Source organism: Coptis chinensis, chromosome 3, assembly GCF_015680905.1.
Source record: "Coptis chinensis isolate HL-2020 chromosome 3, ASM1568090v1, whole genome shotgun sequence".
Lineage (NCBI taxonomy): Eukaryota > Viridiplantae > Streptophyta > Magnoliopsida > Ranunculales > Ranunculaceae > Coptis > Coptis chinensis.
Genome location: NC_141458.1, coordinates 79,026,960 through 79,043,783, shown reverse-complemented (window position 1 = coordinate 79,043,783; position 16,824 = coordinate 79,026,960). Strand labels below are relative to the sequence as shown.

At 35.0% G+C, this 16,824-nt stretch overlaps 1 pseudogene; it reads right to left on the bottom strand.

The window, feature by feature from the left end:
• Positions 1–15,149: 15,149 nt before the first annotated feature.
• On the bottom strand, positions 15,150–15,470 carry LOC147510991 (secreted RxLR effector protein 161 pseudogene; annotated as a pseudogene).
• Between the last annotated feature and the right edge of the window lie 1,354 nt (positions 15,471–16,824).

The following is a 16,824-nucleotide window of genomic DNA, read 5'->3' as shown; positions in this document are numbered from 1 at the left end:
TTTGATAAAACCATTCAATTTCATTTTGTTGTTTAATAATAGAAGTTTGATTGAAGTTTTGTGAGATTGCCTAATAATGTGAAGTTCATATATATATTGAAGCTACTTGAATAGCAAGGAGTTCCCAATCATACAGAAAGAGATAAGATAAACATCATTTTAAATACAAAACTATATTTATCGAGATATACCCACAACATATAACCCAACTATGTTTTGAGATTAGTTTAATGCATTTGCATCCAGTTTCAGATTTTCCGTTATTTATATTTTGAGATTAGTTCAATGCAGTTGCATCCAATTTCCAATTCCCGTTATTTTTTTTAGATCAGTTCAATGCAATTGTATCCAGTTTCTGATTTCTCGTTAATTATTTTTTTCGATTAGTTTAATACATTTGCATCCAATTTCCAATTTCTTGTTTCCAATTTGTTCTTTGAGGTTAGTTCAATGCATTTGCATCCAGTTTCTGATTTCCTGTTAATTATTTTGTGAGTTAGTTTAATGTATTTGCATCCAGTTTTCAATTTCTCGTTTATTATTTGATAAAGTTGCATTTGCATCTAGTTTCCGATTTCCCGTTAATTATTGTTTGAGATTAGTTCAATGAATTTGCATCAAGTTTTCGATTTTCCGTTAATTATTTCTTGAGGTTAGTTCAATGCATTTGCATCCATTTTATTTTGTGAGATTAGTTCAGTGCAGTTGCATCCGGTTTTTGATTTCCCGTTAATTATTTTTTAAGATTAGTTCCACGCATTTGCATCGTGTTTCCAATTTATAATTAATTTTTATTTGAGGTTAGTTCAATGAATTTGCGTCCAGTTTCCGATTTCCCGTTAATTATTTCTTGAGGTTAGTTCAATACATTTGCATCTATTTTATTTTTTGAGATTAGTTGGTCGCGATTTGCATCCGGTTTTCGATCTCCGTTAATTATTTTTTAAGATTAATTCCACGCATTTGCATCGTGTTTCCAATTTATAATTAATTTTTCTTTGAGGTTAGCTCAATGCATTTGGATCCAGTTTCCGATTTTCCGACAATTATTTTTTTATGTTAGTTTGATGTATTTGCATTCAAGTTTAGATTTTCCATTAATTATTATTTGAGGTTAGTTTAATGCAATTGTATCCATATTCTAATTTTCTATTAATTACTTTTTAAGATTAGTTTAATGCTTGCATTTGCATCCAGTTTTTGATTTCCCGTTAAATATTATTTGAGGTTAGTTCGATGCATTTGCATCCAGTTTTCGGTTCCATATTAATTGTTTTTTGACGTTAGTTTCATTCAGTATTATATATTTTTTAAAATATTTATCATTATTGCTTTGTCGTTATTTTATTTATTTATTTTCTATTATATATTTTGTGAGGTTATTTTTTATATAATTGTTTTTAACTATGTTTTGAGGCCGTGTTAAGGATATATTCGAAATAAGTCGGTGCTTTATTATAGACACTAAAATTGTATGATTTGTAATAGGGAATTAGTTTCTACAAATCACCTATTTTTTAGCAATTTTTTTTTATTTGATCAAATATATAAGAATTGGAACACTAAAAGTGTTTGATTCGTAATTAAAAGTGTTTGATTCGTAATTAAAAGTGTTTGATTCGTAATAGGAAATTACCTTTTACAAATCACCTATTTTTTAATAAATTTTTTTATTTGATCAAATATATAAGAATTGGAAATACAATTAAACTCTCTAAATATAAGAATTAGAAATACACTCAAACTCTCCAAAGAGGTTCCGTGGGATTGTAGGCTATTAGAAAATATTATCTTTTATATTATAGTGCCACATAGGTGAGAAAAAAAAACTAACTCTTATATTAGAGTGCCACATAGGAGAGAAAAAATCCTTCATTAGAGGTCTCTGCTTTAGTATATAGATAGTAGATATAGAGGGGCATAGAGCCCCTGCTGTGCCTACCAGCCACAAAATACTACAGGTTTCAAAGAAAACCAAAGCAACAGTATAGATATGGAGAAAAAAAAAATGTTGCGTGGAGGTGGAAGGATTCGAACCCTCAAATTCTCATTTGCCAAGAAATTTTATGAGCTATACATCTCCGTTTATTTTACTAAATTAATTCTATTTAAACTAAACTTCCAGATTAGTACATGGGTTCATGCGCAAGGGTAATTGGCGATTGTAACTTGGCACAAAACAAAACCTAACCCAAGTCTTTGCCAAAAAACAGCCCGTAGAACAAAATTGCGTTTTAATTTCGCTTCTAGTTTGGTTCCGCAAATAATTAAGGTTGTAGGACAAACTGGTTGTAAAGACGGTATTGCCCTTTTTTGCTTTTGAACCCAAATCTTTTGAATAGTATTGCCTTTCTCTTTTGAACCATTTCTATTTTAAACCCAACTCTTTTGAACCAGTTGCAAACTCTTTTGTTTCTTTTTCAGCGACTGAAAGGTCATAAGCCACCATTGTTAGTATTGTAGATTCTTATTACAACCTCATCTCACCGTCCACCTTTGTTAATTTAAGAAATTTGAAAGCCCTAATTTCTAACAATTTGATAATGAGAAGTTCGGATCAACATAGTGATGAAGATTTGGGAAGAAATGAAAATGCACACAATGAAAAAGATGAATTACCATGTAAGGTAAAACCCTAGCTTTTGTGATTTATCTTATTTACATTTTTATTGTATGTAAATATGTATGTAATTGGCATGTTGTTATTCAATTTTTACTTTTATTTGCAACTAATTTGAGCAACGAATTTACATGCATAAAGTTGTTTGCATGTTCTAACACACATGCATAAATTTATTTGCATGTGTGTTGTATTTGCGTGAAATTAGCGAATGAAGTATCACGACTTTTTTAGGGTTATTACATTAAAAAAGTTAATTAATTTTCGAGAAGTTTTAAATCATTTGTATTATATTATTGTTTGTTGGTGTAGACGTATCATCGGAGGAAGTTGAAACCCAAAGTTTCTAGATAACAAAATGAAGAAGACATAGATCCGAGTCTACGATGTTGCTATAATAGTGGAAAAACAACTCACTGTACAGAGTTGAAGTGTACTCCGAATGATGATTATTGTCATGCACATAGTGTTTTGAATAATGATGACACGTCAAGAGAAGTTATGAATTATGAAACTGATGATGAGCATGAAGAAGAAGACGATGATGGTGAAGAAAGTGATGACAATCAACAACAAAATGATGACAATAATGATAGTGGACAAAGTGATGACGAGATAAAACTAGATTTATTTCTTTGACATACGTATTGGTCTTTGCATGTGCATTACCAACATTCATACTGGAACCAAATAAGGTGTTTATGCATGTGCATTTTTTTTGTATTTTTTTCACAGAACTTCACATGCATATTGGTGTATGCATGTGCGTTAGTTTCTGCATGTGCATCATTATACACCTGTTTTAATATCTATTTATATCATGTTGCAAATAGATGACTATATAGTTTTTCTAAGCCATTTTAGTATTTCATGCAGGCGTCCGAACAAGATTTTGTTGTTGTACCTAAAAGGAGTGGAAAAAGAAAAAGAGTTGACAACAAAAGACAAGTGAGCGAAAAAGATGCAACGGGAGCAAGAAAAGGCACGAAGAAAGCTCTGCCCAAGAAGAGAGGAAAGCAAGGAGATATTGTGACAAAGAGAAAACGAGATTATGTTAAAGGTGAGCAACAACAATTTCGGTGTAGTTTCTTACAAGTGATTGACTTGATTACATAGCTGAAGAAGAACAAAGATTTTGGAGTGGCACATGTAGCAGCTATGGAGAGGACATTTTTTTCTTGTATTTTTAAATGTTTCTATGAAGAAACATTTGGCAAGACGCATGTTCGGTTGTCCACAAATACGATTCTTCAACTTTTGAAGCATTACTCAAAAGATATGAAAGCCTTTAAGCTTGGAGACCACCACGTACAACTCACAGTGGAGGATGTTGCTGTTACGTTTGGGCTACCCGTGAAAGGCATTTGCATACAACGTACTGCGACAGTGAAAAGAATTCGGCAAGATAAAACAACAAGGTTCATTCGAGATTATCTCACTGGAGCGGGACGTGTATTGCATAAGAAAGATATTGAAGGTGCAATCATGGAGTGTCTTAAATCCAAAACAGAGACCGCATATGAAGACTTTGCAAAGCTCATGGTGTTGTTCATGATGTCAACTGTATTCTTTGCAAACTCCGGTTTTCATTTAGCATGGCATTTTGTGAAGCTTGTTGAGAACTCTAAAATTTTCTATAAAGGAGCATGGGCAGAGGCCATACATGGTGAGCTGATGGATGAAGTGCACAAGAACTGCGATACTAAGAAACCATTCTTTGGGTGAACAATACTGCTTTTGGTAAGAGAAGTTGTTTATTTAAAGTTTTTTTTGCTTACTATGTTATTTAAATAGATACAATTGAAGTGTTATTGATTATTTAAATATTTGACTTTGTCTACTGTGCAGTTTTGGATGTGTGAGCATACGAAGCTCACACAAAAACTACCATGCACTGAGAAAGCATTTCCAAGATGTAGGAGGTGGGATCTACAAGATCTAGCATCAAGAATATATCATAAGACAATCCAAAACTTGAAGAGTACTCGGGTAATTGCACATGCACATTGATTTTTTATTTATTTATTTTTCCTGCCAAGTTCCACATGCGTACTGGTCTATGCATGTCTTGTGCTACATGCGTACTGGTCTATGCATGTCTTGTGCTACATGCATAGTGCTCTTTGCATGTTCATTAGGAATGTTAATTCTATTCAGTCTTTTTTTTTCATTCATTCTATAACAGGTGATTATTGAATTGAAATTGGCCGATGAAGGAAAATGGTTGTTAGAAGATGGTGTAGAAGAAGAAGAAGACTTGGAATCTTTGAAGAAAGTGGTTGTAGATTTGAAAAATGAGAACTTGGAATTGAAAAAATTGCTTGGGGAAAGAGAAGAACAGAACAATGATGAGAGATGTGCATTAAATGTGAAAATTTCAAAGTTGAATGAAGTTGTGAGGGTATTGACAGCGAAGAATCAGAGATTAAAAGATTCAAAATTGGTTGAATACCAAGAACCCTCCCCGGATATCATTGCTAGTGGTAATAATGTTGATGCTCTAACTCAAGTAGTGCATGATGAAAACTATTTGGAAGTCTACCATACCCCCTCCCCAATATGTGGCGATAGAGATGATAAGTTTCAGCAAGCACCTACTGAAGACGTGGTAATTGAGAAAGGAGAACCATCTCCGGTTAAACAACCATCTTATGTGCAGAGAATAAAGGATAAAAAGAGGAGACCAAAAAAATTATCTAGTGGTAAGACAGTGGTTTTAAAGAAGGCGAATCAAAAGAAGACATCCAAAGGAAAGGAAATTCAAAAAAGCGATGACAACGATTTTGAGGAAGGTTCAAGGAGATTATTGAAATTGGATGATAATAAATTTATGCATTTACTCTCCAAAGATCAACAAACTAAGGTCAAGGCATTCTTCGCAATGGCAGACGACGAGTAAGTTAAATATTCTTGAAGTTTTCAATTTGAATATCGTGAATCCTCTTATTTTCATTACTTGCTTGTATTAAGTATAATAGCACACATGCATAATGATCTATGCATGTGTATTAATGTATTTTCTAGTAGAATTTTAATGTATTAACTCAATGCAAGACTGTGGCATGGAAAGACAATGACCTAGAAATAGTAGGATCCCAAGTTGAAGATCTCATGTTTGGAAGGGAAGTCGACTTTCAGGTATTTATTCAATATAGGATAATATTAATTCTATTATTTGCTTGAGTTAATTACCATTACTAAATGTTAAGTTTGAAATGTTTTTTTTGTAAAAAGATTATCGAGTGGTATGTTGGGATCCGTATTGATGACATTGAGGATAAATCGAAATCATATGTCCTACCCGCAAACTTATGGGTATATTCTTCACGTTGGTTTTTCTTTTTATTTTTTTTTCCTATAAATTAAACATGAACTAGCAGTGCAGTCCATGGCAGTGAATAACACCTCTAACTTATTTGCATAACATTGTTACATATAAGAGCCCGAGTGATTTGTTTGTGGAAGAACTGCTGGGAGACTTAGACCTCAATTTTGACAACTTGATTATCCCAATGAACTTTGGCAAGATAGAGACGGGCACAAAAGGGTGCCAAATTGGATATTGCTGCATATGGATAGGACAGGGGAGTGGGAGTACTACAACTCTGCCCAGACAAAGAATAGCAAAATTGACAAATTCATCAAAAGTGCAAGACGTATGGTATGATTAAGCAATACTGCTATCACCATTGTCAAAGACCGGAAAAGATACTTTTTAGCTAACATCACAAGGTCGTTGTTAATGTAGAAAACAAGAGTCCTTGCTGCAATCAACAAACGTCTAGCTATGGAGAACCCAACAGAAAAGTTGATACCGGATAGAAAATTGGATGTCATGCCCTGCAACCAGCAAGAAACCACATAAGTACCATTCTTTTAAGAATTGGATGAATATATATTCTTTTAAGAAATGATTTTACTTTGACATTTATATTAATACTTTTTCACCATTCAGGAATGATTGTGCTATATACATATGCTTTTTCATGGGAACAATAATCATGGGGGCTAGTAAGTTTCTAACCTCAAAATTGAAGAAACATGGTGTGGACTTCTTGAGAGCAGAAATGGCATACCAATTGCTGTGTGACGATACAAGAAGTTGGAAGCTGAAGATGAATGATAGTCAAGAATCAAGAGAAAGACAAGCAAAAGAAGCGGAACAAGGATTGAATTGGTCAAGATAGAGCCTTGAGTGTCTGTTGTTAGTAATAGTCTTTTAGTAATAGTAAATGTTTGAGGCAATATCTGAGACAATGTTTGAGCCAATGTTTCAACTTGTTGAATGCTATTTCTTTTCTAAGGGTAAATACTTTTTTGCGAATTGGTTGTCCATGCATGCGTGTCTATTTTTGCGAATTGATTTTACATGCATACAGGTTTATGCATGTGTTTACAGGTCTACGAAGTTAGAAAGAAAAGTACATGCTTACTGGTCATATGCATGTGTATTGTGAATTGATTTTACATGCATACAAGTCTATGGATGTGTTTACAGGTCTACGCAAGCGCAAGGTAGAAAGAAAAGTATGTACAAACTGGTAATATATGGGTATAATACACATGCATATTACCAGTAAGCATGTACTTTTCTTTCTAACTTCGTACATGCATGTGTAATATGCATGTGTAATATAGGTATAATACACATGCATATTACCAGTAAGCATATAAAGGTTTAGTACATAAATAGCAAAGACGTAAAAAAAAAAAACTACTAACAAGAGAATGTATTACAAATTGTTTGTATTTTAAAGCTTCACTCATTAGCCATTTATCTCGTAAAGTTTTGGCCATCATTTCTACGGTTGTTCTATCAATCCAATGTTGTCATGCCTGTCACACTAACTAGATATTGTAAAGTTTAGTACATAAATTTGGTATTTATTGTGTATATATGCGTGCGGTGCAACGCTTAGAAGCCAATAAAATTTTAGAGTCTTAAAATATGTAGAAATTAAAAAACAAAGAATTGCATACTAGGAATAAGTAAAGTGGGAGAACTAATAATATTATGCGTATGCACGGTAGAAAGAAAAACACATGCAAACTGGTGTATGCATGTACACTATACACATGCATATTGGTAGTATGCATGTATAGCTTTAGTACATAAATCTGGTATTAACCATATACCTATAAAAACAAACTTCCAGCCATGAAAATAAAGAATGCATATATATTGGTACGAGAGTGGTAATGAATTAAGCAACTCCAGTCTAATATTTAGTACTATTTGTTATATGTATGTCTTAACTACTGATATTATCCATCCATAAAAAAAAAATTCAAAAGAATAATATCTCTAACAAAAAACAAGAAATTTAATCAATTGCAATAGCTTCTAATGAATACGTCTCCGGCTTGCTCCTGTGCTTTCAATCCATTTTCTCTTCGGCCTTCCGGGACCTCTCCTAACATCAGGTGGCATTATATCACAATCTTCAGGAATCTCCATAGGCATCTTAATATTTGCAATAGGATGAATTGAGTGGGAGTACGACTGGGAGAAAGAAGAGACAGTGAAAGCCGGATCAATGAATGAGTATACTAAACCACCAGAACTAATAATAGACGCCACTGCATGTACGCAAGGGAAACCGTCAATCTGCCAGTAAGGACAACTACAAGACCTGCATTCCACATTAACATGATGAACTATGACATCCTCAATCTCAAACTCAACCTCATTTGGTCTAACAACCCTGAAAGATCTTGCAACATCAACTTTAGCACAATAAACACTTTCCATTACAGGGCATAACTCTGAACGCCAAGAAAAACACTCACGACAGCAGTCATCAAACATCTTCATCATCTTTCGGCAGATAGGATACAACATAGCAGTGACAGGCACAGAATGTTCTTCTTTAATCCACGCATTAAAGCACTCGACAAGGGTAGAACACATCTCACCATACCTGCATCCCTGAAAGCATGCATTAGCCCAATGCTCAAATGGGATCTTCACTAAGAACTCTTCAATTTTTGCCCCTCCAATTCTCTTAAGCTCAGCAAGCTTGTCCTGAAACTCAGCTATTGTAGGAGCATTAACATACTCTGAGAACAAATTCACAACATGCACACTAGTAGAAAAAAGGGCTTTTGTGACTGTTTTAAAATGTTATTTGTGACTGTTCTGTTCAAAATGGTCACAAATGGCAGAAAAGGGCTTCTATTTTGAAATGCTTTTTGTGACTGTCGGATCTAGAACCATCATAAATCCTTTTTTCTTGGAAAAAATTCGTGTACTAAAGATTATTTGTGACTATTCTCCCAAAATAGTTACAGACTCCCGCACTTTATGTCACCATCTATAATTACCTCATTTAGTTTTCGATCTGGGCCACAACTCCACTGAAAAAAATTACTTAGATACACAAACACACCCCAGTGAGCCCACGTTCAGACTCCCGCTTCCTACAAACACTTCCAGCCCATACATGGTTACATGCCACCAGAATAAAAAAAAAAAAATCCTGTCTAAAATAATCCCAACACTAAACACACTTAGAAAAAAAAATATACTAGAAAGTTCCAAATGAGCCAACTTTCTCCTTCACCACTTAGCTTTGTCCGCCACCGCCTCTGCCAATTAACCATTTTTTTTTTTTTTTTTTTTACTCTTTCTCTTTCTCTCATCTTAACAATGTTTTCCTTCATGACATTACACCAAAATAGGATATTAGTATCGCACAGTTTTTTAGGTTCCTAACATTTTGTAAACGTACGTTCCTAACATTTTTTGGGCGTTAACATTATATATAAAGTGTTACTTTAATTTTTCCAAATTTGAGAATTAATTTGTAACGTATTTTAAAAGTTTTGTTTGGGCAGAAAACTGTAAAGGTCAAGGTAATAAGAGGAAATAACAATTCACATATTAACAATCAACTTTCTAAGCCCCATAAGTAATAAAATTTTCAAGAGCCTCTCCTGCGGGCGATAGCAGTGGTTCTCCTCCTCGTTCCGCGCGAGAAGAAATAAAGCGTACTAACCCAGATCTCTTCTCAAACCCTAGCCTCTCATACTCAAATCTCACCTCCTCCACAACCCAAACCTAGTAGATTATTTTAGATCTCTCAACTGGAAGTGATGAAGAAGAAAAAAAAGAAAAAGAAAAAAAAGGCTTCTCTTTTTTTGTCTTCTTTGTTTGTATGTAGTGGTTTCTCTAACCCTTTGGAAGATTAGCACTGGTCATGCTCTTCAGTTTCATGAGATCTGGGTGCAGGTTATGGGGTTGCCTTTGCTGCCCCTTTTCCGAATTTTGCAGATCCTTTCTTGTATGAAGACCATGAATAAGTCAAATCTAGGTTTTTGTTGGTGTTCTGCTGGTGGTGTTTGGTTCTAGCTGGTTCTTCTAGGTCTAGCATCTCTCAATCGGCGTCAATGTCATGGGTTCAGCCCCTTGAGTTCGAAATTCTGGTTTGGCTTTAAATTTTGTTTGTCAAAAACCATGGCTCTCTCCCTAAATCAACCCCTCCTCCAGATTACTGGTTTGGGTACCTTGGTCAGGCCACCGTTCATTTATTGGGCTTATGGTGGGGCATTCTTTTTTGGAATTGCCAATCTGCTGCCTCTGTCGTGGAGTTTTATACTATGCGATTTGAAGACTTTCGAGTCTTTACTCTGGGAGATCCAACACGGTGGATGTACGAGCAAGTTTGAAGCTGGTCTGGGGAAGAAGATGGGGTTCCCAATGTGGTTTTGTTGCTGTTGTTGGGTGCTAGGATTTGGTGGAGTTTATGTTGAGAAGACAGGATTTTTAGTGCTCTTATTTGTTCCAACTGTACTGATTACATCCTTGTTTTTCTTGCTTGCAGCTTGTTGTTCTGAATGTAATATTTTTATCTTTGAATGAATACAATCAGGCAGTTATCGGGAAAAAAAAAAAGGAAATAACAAAAATAACCACCAAAATTAGAATTTTGGGCGAGAGGGAAAAAATAAAAAGATCACACTCTTCTCCCTTCTAAAATATCTATCGGTTTTTCATCCCCTCGAAATCCACCGCCATCCGTTAGTACTCCCTTTCTCAACTTAATCAAAACTTTTTCCTCCATTGCCATCCGGTAGTACTCCCTTTCTTCTTCTTCTTCTAGGGTTAGGGTTGATAATTTTTATCAGCTAATTTATACTTTTTGCTAGGTGTTTAATCCACAACTTAAATTAATTTCAGTACTAGTTGCTTCAGTTATAATCAAAGGTATGTTTTAATTTTGATAAGTTGTATTCATCAATGGAAAAATTCGATTATTTTATTTTGATACCTTGTGTTCTTCAATGCAAAGATTCGATTTTTATTTTCATATATCGCGAGTTAGGAATGAGCTTTTTCTCAAGGGATTTGTGAGAATAAGAAATTGAAGAGGATGCCATCGCTTGAATCGAAGATGGTTGAAAAGGAACGAGCTTTATTTTTTTGTTGTTTTAGGTATGTAGTTGATTCAATGCCTGGACTTATTAGTTTGTTTAGTTTCATCTTATTAGAATAACTTACATCTTAGCCCTGTTTTGGAAATATAGAAGTTATAATGTTGGTTCCCATGTATTTTCAGTTCTTGCTCTAGTTAATGGAGTTCTTACATTTAGTTGTTATCTAGTAACGGTGTTTCATTTGCATTGTTTTTAACTTATATATTGTTCTCTGGTGTGGCCTTGGGCATGTGCACATTTTTGTTAGTAATTCTGCTTCACATTATTAAGATGGAAGCCTTAGTTTTAATTGCGTTGTTATGTCGCTTGTTGTGTTCTTTTAATTTTTCTTCTTGAACACGCATGTGATTGTAGAATACTCTAAAGTGGGGCAATTCATTTCCTTCTTGAGTTGTTACATTTGTCATCAAAGAACACTCTGTTTCTATGATTTTACAATACATTCATGCCATAAATTATAGTTGCATTCCATAGATGTTTGATAATAAGACTACTATTCTTTGGTTTTACTAGCACCAGAAAATGTAAGATGTAAAATGTCTAAGTACGTAGTTGAAGTGTCCTGTAAATGTTTCTAGATTCCAATAGTTTGAGACCTTGGTTAGATGGAAAGTTGGGATATAAGCGGTGATGATCTTTGATTGTTACTCGTAGATTCAAGTTCCATGGCTATGTTGAGTTGTTTGAATATTTTCTTTGTACTTGCATTTAAATGGCAACTAGCTTTGTGTGCACGCGTTGAATGGTACTAGGCAAACAAAGAACATGATAAAAAGGGAAACAATAAATCAATGCCTGCTATAAGCCTATAATAGTATGCCTTACTGGCCATAATGCTTGAGGCATGTCTCAAGAAATCTTACTTTGGTCTGGCTTGAGGTGTACTTGCTCTTTCTTTAAAACAGTGCTATAAAATGCAGATGCATACTCTTGGTTTTGTTCAATCTGAAATAGTTGGTAGTTTAATCCAATAGTAATTTCACTTTGTAATTCATTTATTTTAGGCAATGGAAAAATTGTGAGAAAGGCAGACATATATTAAGTACAGATGGTTCTCAAACTCCAGTTATGGATCTTAACTTATGCTTCTAGTTGTGACTTAACATTGTTCTTGTCCCATATTAGGTTTTATTTTGCTACTGATTGTGCTGATCGCATGTGGAGTAGTTCTCATGGTTGAAGATCTTTAACTAATTTCTATAGTTGTAGGTCTTGTGAATCTCCTGAACAATCGGTCTTGCATGCTGTAAGATCCAAATTATTATAGCTATTGGCGACATGAAGATCAATGGAGTTTTGATGTGCCTGCTGCCGAAATTATTCGTCTTAAAATGCCAAATCTTTGGTATTTTATTTTTGGGTATGTTGAAATCATCTTCTGGTTTTTCAATTTATATATTGGCATGTTTCAATAGTGTCGCTCTCTGAGATAGTCACTGACATGTGATTAGGTGTTTGGTTTGAGTTTCAAAACTGATTACATAAATTTAGTATTCTCTAAGACTTTTCAAAAATTAGAAACTGATTAGACGACTATAAAATCTGACTTAACTCATCTTATATAGTGCTACCAGGTAAACAGTGTTACATTAATGTTTTTTAAAAAGATATTCTTCCTATTCTTGCTTGATTTGATGTCATGTAGGTTATTGTTCAAAGAATTAACCCATTGGTAGTAGCTTGTATATTTTCATTCAATTCAGATGTTCGTTTCGACACATGAGGTTTTCTTAACTTGTATATGTTCACTCTTTCTTTGAATTTTAGGGGTTTGTTTTCTGCAATATTTCACAAAGAATGACAACTTTTGCTAATTAACTTAGTGATTTCCTCAATTGTGGCAGGAATGTGGGGTGATTGAAGGCTATCATTTTAGGTCCTTGTAAGAACCCCATTTTCCATTTAATTTTTTGAGGCTTGTAGATTGAAATTAGTTGGGTGTTGTATAAGGAACCAAGGCATAGTGTATGAAGATTGTCACTCCGTCAGTTAGTTTATTTATTGGCATCCTTTTAGTTGGTAAATATCTTCTTATAGAAGATGATAGTTTCTAGGAGAAAATAAAATGAGTGTTATGCTGTTGATTGCCTTTCTGGGTTGATGTTTCCATGCAAATTCTTTGTTGTGATCTGATTTAGTTAATTAGATGTCGTTGAGTTTGGAACATTTTTTAAATTAAGCATATATATATTGTACAAGTACTCTCAACCTCTCTATAGATTTGTTTGTGTAGAGAATACATTAACATGCTATTCGAGTTACAGAACATACCTTTTGTCCAGCGGAAGAAACCCGAAGTTAAAGAATGATAACCATGAGAGTTGTTACTAGCCTTGTCTCTATAGAAGGATTGTTACTAGAATCAATCCCCTTTGTATCCAAACCTTAAGCCCCACTGCACCCCCTTGGTGAATGGAGAAAGAAGAGAGTCGAGAATGATTTTCTTTTCCTTCTGCTTGTTGGGTTTCTAATACCTACGTAGGGTATATAAAACCAACCAAGCAAATAGCTAACTCCCACGACTCTTGCGCAACAAGAGATTCATTATAGATTATATTCTATCCAGTGTATATTCTATCCATTAGGACTATGATCCTACGATCCAGGGAGTAGCTTAAATTGGGGATGGATCCTTGATCCATGTGAGCGGACCTAAGTGGTCCAACCCACTTACATCTCCCATTCGCCCACATAGGGCAAATCTCAATATCTCTATTACTTATCTTTGCATATAGGGAATAAGGTGTGCGACCTCACGATAAGAACAAAGAGCAATAGGAGCGATATTATTAAGTTTTCACCCAACTAATAAAAACACATCACCCAGAAGCATCTCGTATATGCCTTAGACATTGTTGATTACACTGGATTCAACACTCTTAATCCCTCGTATAAAGCAGTGCTACATCCCCTCATTGTTTTGTACTCATGACATATTAAAATATAGTCGCGGGCCCATTATGAGTCACAAAATAGATGTAATATCAAAAAGTCTTCCCTAAACGTTCATGCCATTTCAATTATATTCAGTCGCTTTCCTAGAAATGCCCCGTAATACGGTAAATCTCGTCGTACTTAGGAAGCACACTAAAGTAGCGTCACCAAATGATATCTTCATGACATAACCTTAGGTTAAGAAAGGCAAACAATGGGAAAATGTTTTAATTATCTTAGTGGCTCACATAACAATGAAGAAGGGATTAATTCATTGTTCTCACTATTGGTCTGCAAAGCACATACAATATGTTATGTATGCTATGGTGTTATCCCATTAAAATGGGTATGTCACTTGCTAAACTGTAACACCATATGAATCTTAGTCTAGTCGTTAAACAAGCGCCTAACTTGAGTTTTATCCCATTCACTCTCTAGCCTATAATAAAAAAAAAAAAACACTCATATTAGAAGCAACTTCAGGGCTACATAAAATTGTGGACAAATTTTATGTTCGACCTTTGTTTTATAAGGTCTCATCTTAGTTCAACTAAGGTGACATTCAAGAATTTAAAAGAATATATATATTCTTTTCACTCTTCTAGCGCTAAGAATATAGATGTCTCATCTTGCTCGCTCTCCAAGCGCCAAGGTGAATCACCCATGTGAGTAGGTCGATTCAAGCCCGGTGACAAAAAGAAATCAAGAATGTGTAATTAAAAGAATATTCCAAAAAAAAATATGAATTAATGAAATATATCAAAAACAATGTCAATTACATAAAAGATGTCCAAACATATCAAATCTTACGAAGTCCCATACTCCTAACATGAGATTTAAATGCATCTCGTGCAATAGGTTTAGTCATGGGATCAGCCAACATATTAAACGTGGAGATATGTTTCAAGACCACTTCTCCTGTTGCAACCTTATCTCGAATGTAGTGAAAACGAGTCTCTATGTGTTTGGCCTTCCCATGATACTTAGGATCCTTTGCAAATGCCAGAGCTGCAATGTTGTCACTATAAAGTAATAGTGCATCCTCTGCATGAGCTATGATATCTAAGTGTATCAAGAATTTCCTTAGCCAAACAGCTTCTTGGACTGCAGCTGAACAAGCAACATACTCTGACTCCATTGTAGACAAAGCAACACATTTTTACTTCTGGCTACACCAAGTAATAATTCCACCTCCGAGCACAAAAGTATAACCCGAAGTGGACTTGCGCTCATCTTTATCACCAGCCCAGTCTGCATCGGTGTAACCTTTCAGTTTCAAGTCTCCACCATGGTAACTTATGACAAAATTAGCAGTCCCTTGTAGATATCTAAGTATCCTTTTCACAGCTTTCCAATGAGCTGGACCAGGATTACTCTGATAATGACTGACTAACCCGACTGCAAAGTTGATATCTGGTCGAGTACACTTCATGGCATACATCAGACTACCAATTGCAGCCGCATATGGCACATTGGACATTTGATTCTTTTCTTCATTAGTTTTGGGACACTGATCAAGGTTTAAGTCACATCCTTTTTCCAATGGGGTGTCTATTGGTTTGGAGTTTTGTATACGGATCGAAACGCTCAAGAATCTTTCTAATGTAAGTCTCCTGAGACAAACCAAGAAATTTCTTTTTGCGATCTCTCGTGATCTTAACTCCTAACACATAGTCTGCTTCACCCATATTCTTCATATCAAAATTGGAGGACAACCACTTCTTAGTGGCAACAATGGAATCCATATCATTCCCAGCTAAAAGAATGTCATCAACATACAACGAAAGGATAAGAAAACTCTTTCTGGATCGTTTAGTGTATACACAGTGATCTTTTTCAATCATCTCAAAACCAATTGAGGTAATTGAATTGTGAAATATGAGATACCATTGCCTAGACAACTGTTTAAGGCCATATATAGAATGTTTTAGGCGGCAAACTTTGCGCTCTTGTCTCTGGACCTCAAAACCAATCGGTTAAGCATATAGATCTCTTCCTTTAATTCTCCATTGAGAAATGTGGTCTTAACATCCATTTGAAAAAGTTCTAAATCCTGTTGTGCGACAATAGCAAGAATGAGGCGAATTGAAGCGAATCTCACCATAGGGGAGAATGTCTCTTCATAGTCTATACCCTATCGTTGGGTATAGCCTTTCGCCACAAGGCGTGCTTTATGCTTGTCAATTGAACCATCTGCCTTGTGTTTAACTTTAAAAATCCATTTATTTTCAACAGTTTTACGCCCAGGCAGATGATCAACTAACTCCCAGACCTCATTTTTCCCCATTGAGCTCATCTCATCTTGCATAGCAACCATCCACTTGTCTCTAGCAGGAGAAGAAATTGCTTCTTTGAAAGAAGTAGGTTCTTCCTCATATAATCAAGTACACATAAAAATATCCCCTTCAATCTCGAAATGACGACGAGGAATATTTCCACATTTACTCCTACACACTTGAGGATCTTATGGAGGATCTAGTGGTACACTCCCACCATCTGGTACACTCCTACTAGATTGAAAACCACTCCCACTATCTTCAGCGATTACAGGATGAGAAATTAATTCCCCAGCCTCACTTGAAGATGGTAGGATGTTTTCGTACTCCTCTATCTCATAGAGGTCAAGATCTTTCTTTGTGCTACTTATGCTAGGAAAATCATTCTCAATGAAATCTATATCGCGAGACTCTATTTCTGTCATTCCTCCATCAGGATGTTCACCATACATAACATAACCTTTTGAGCTATCAGAATACCTTACAAAGATACATTTTCTAGCTCTAGGGCCTAGTTTCCCATACTTATGAGAGATGTTGTGAACAAAAACTGTTGAA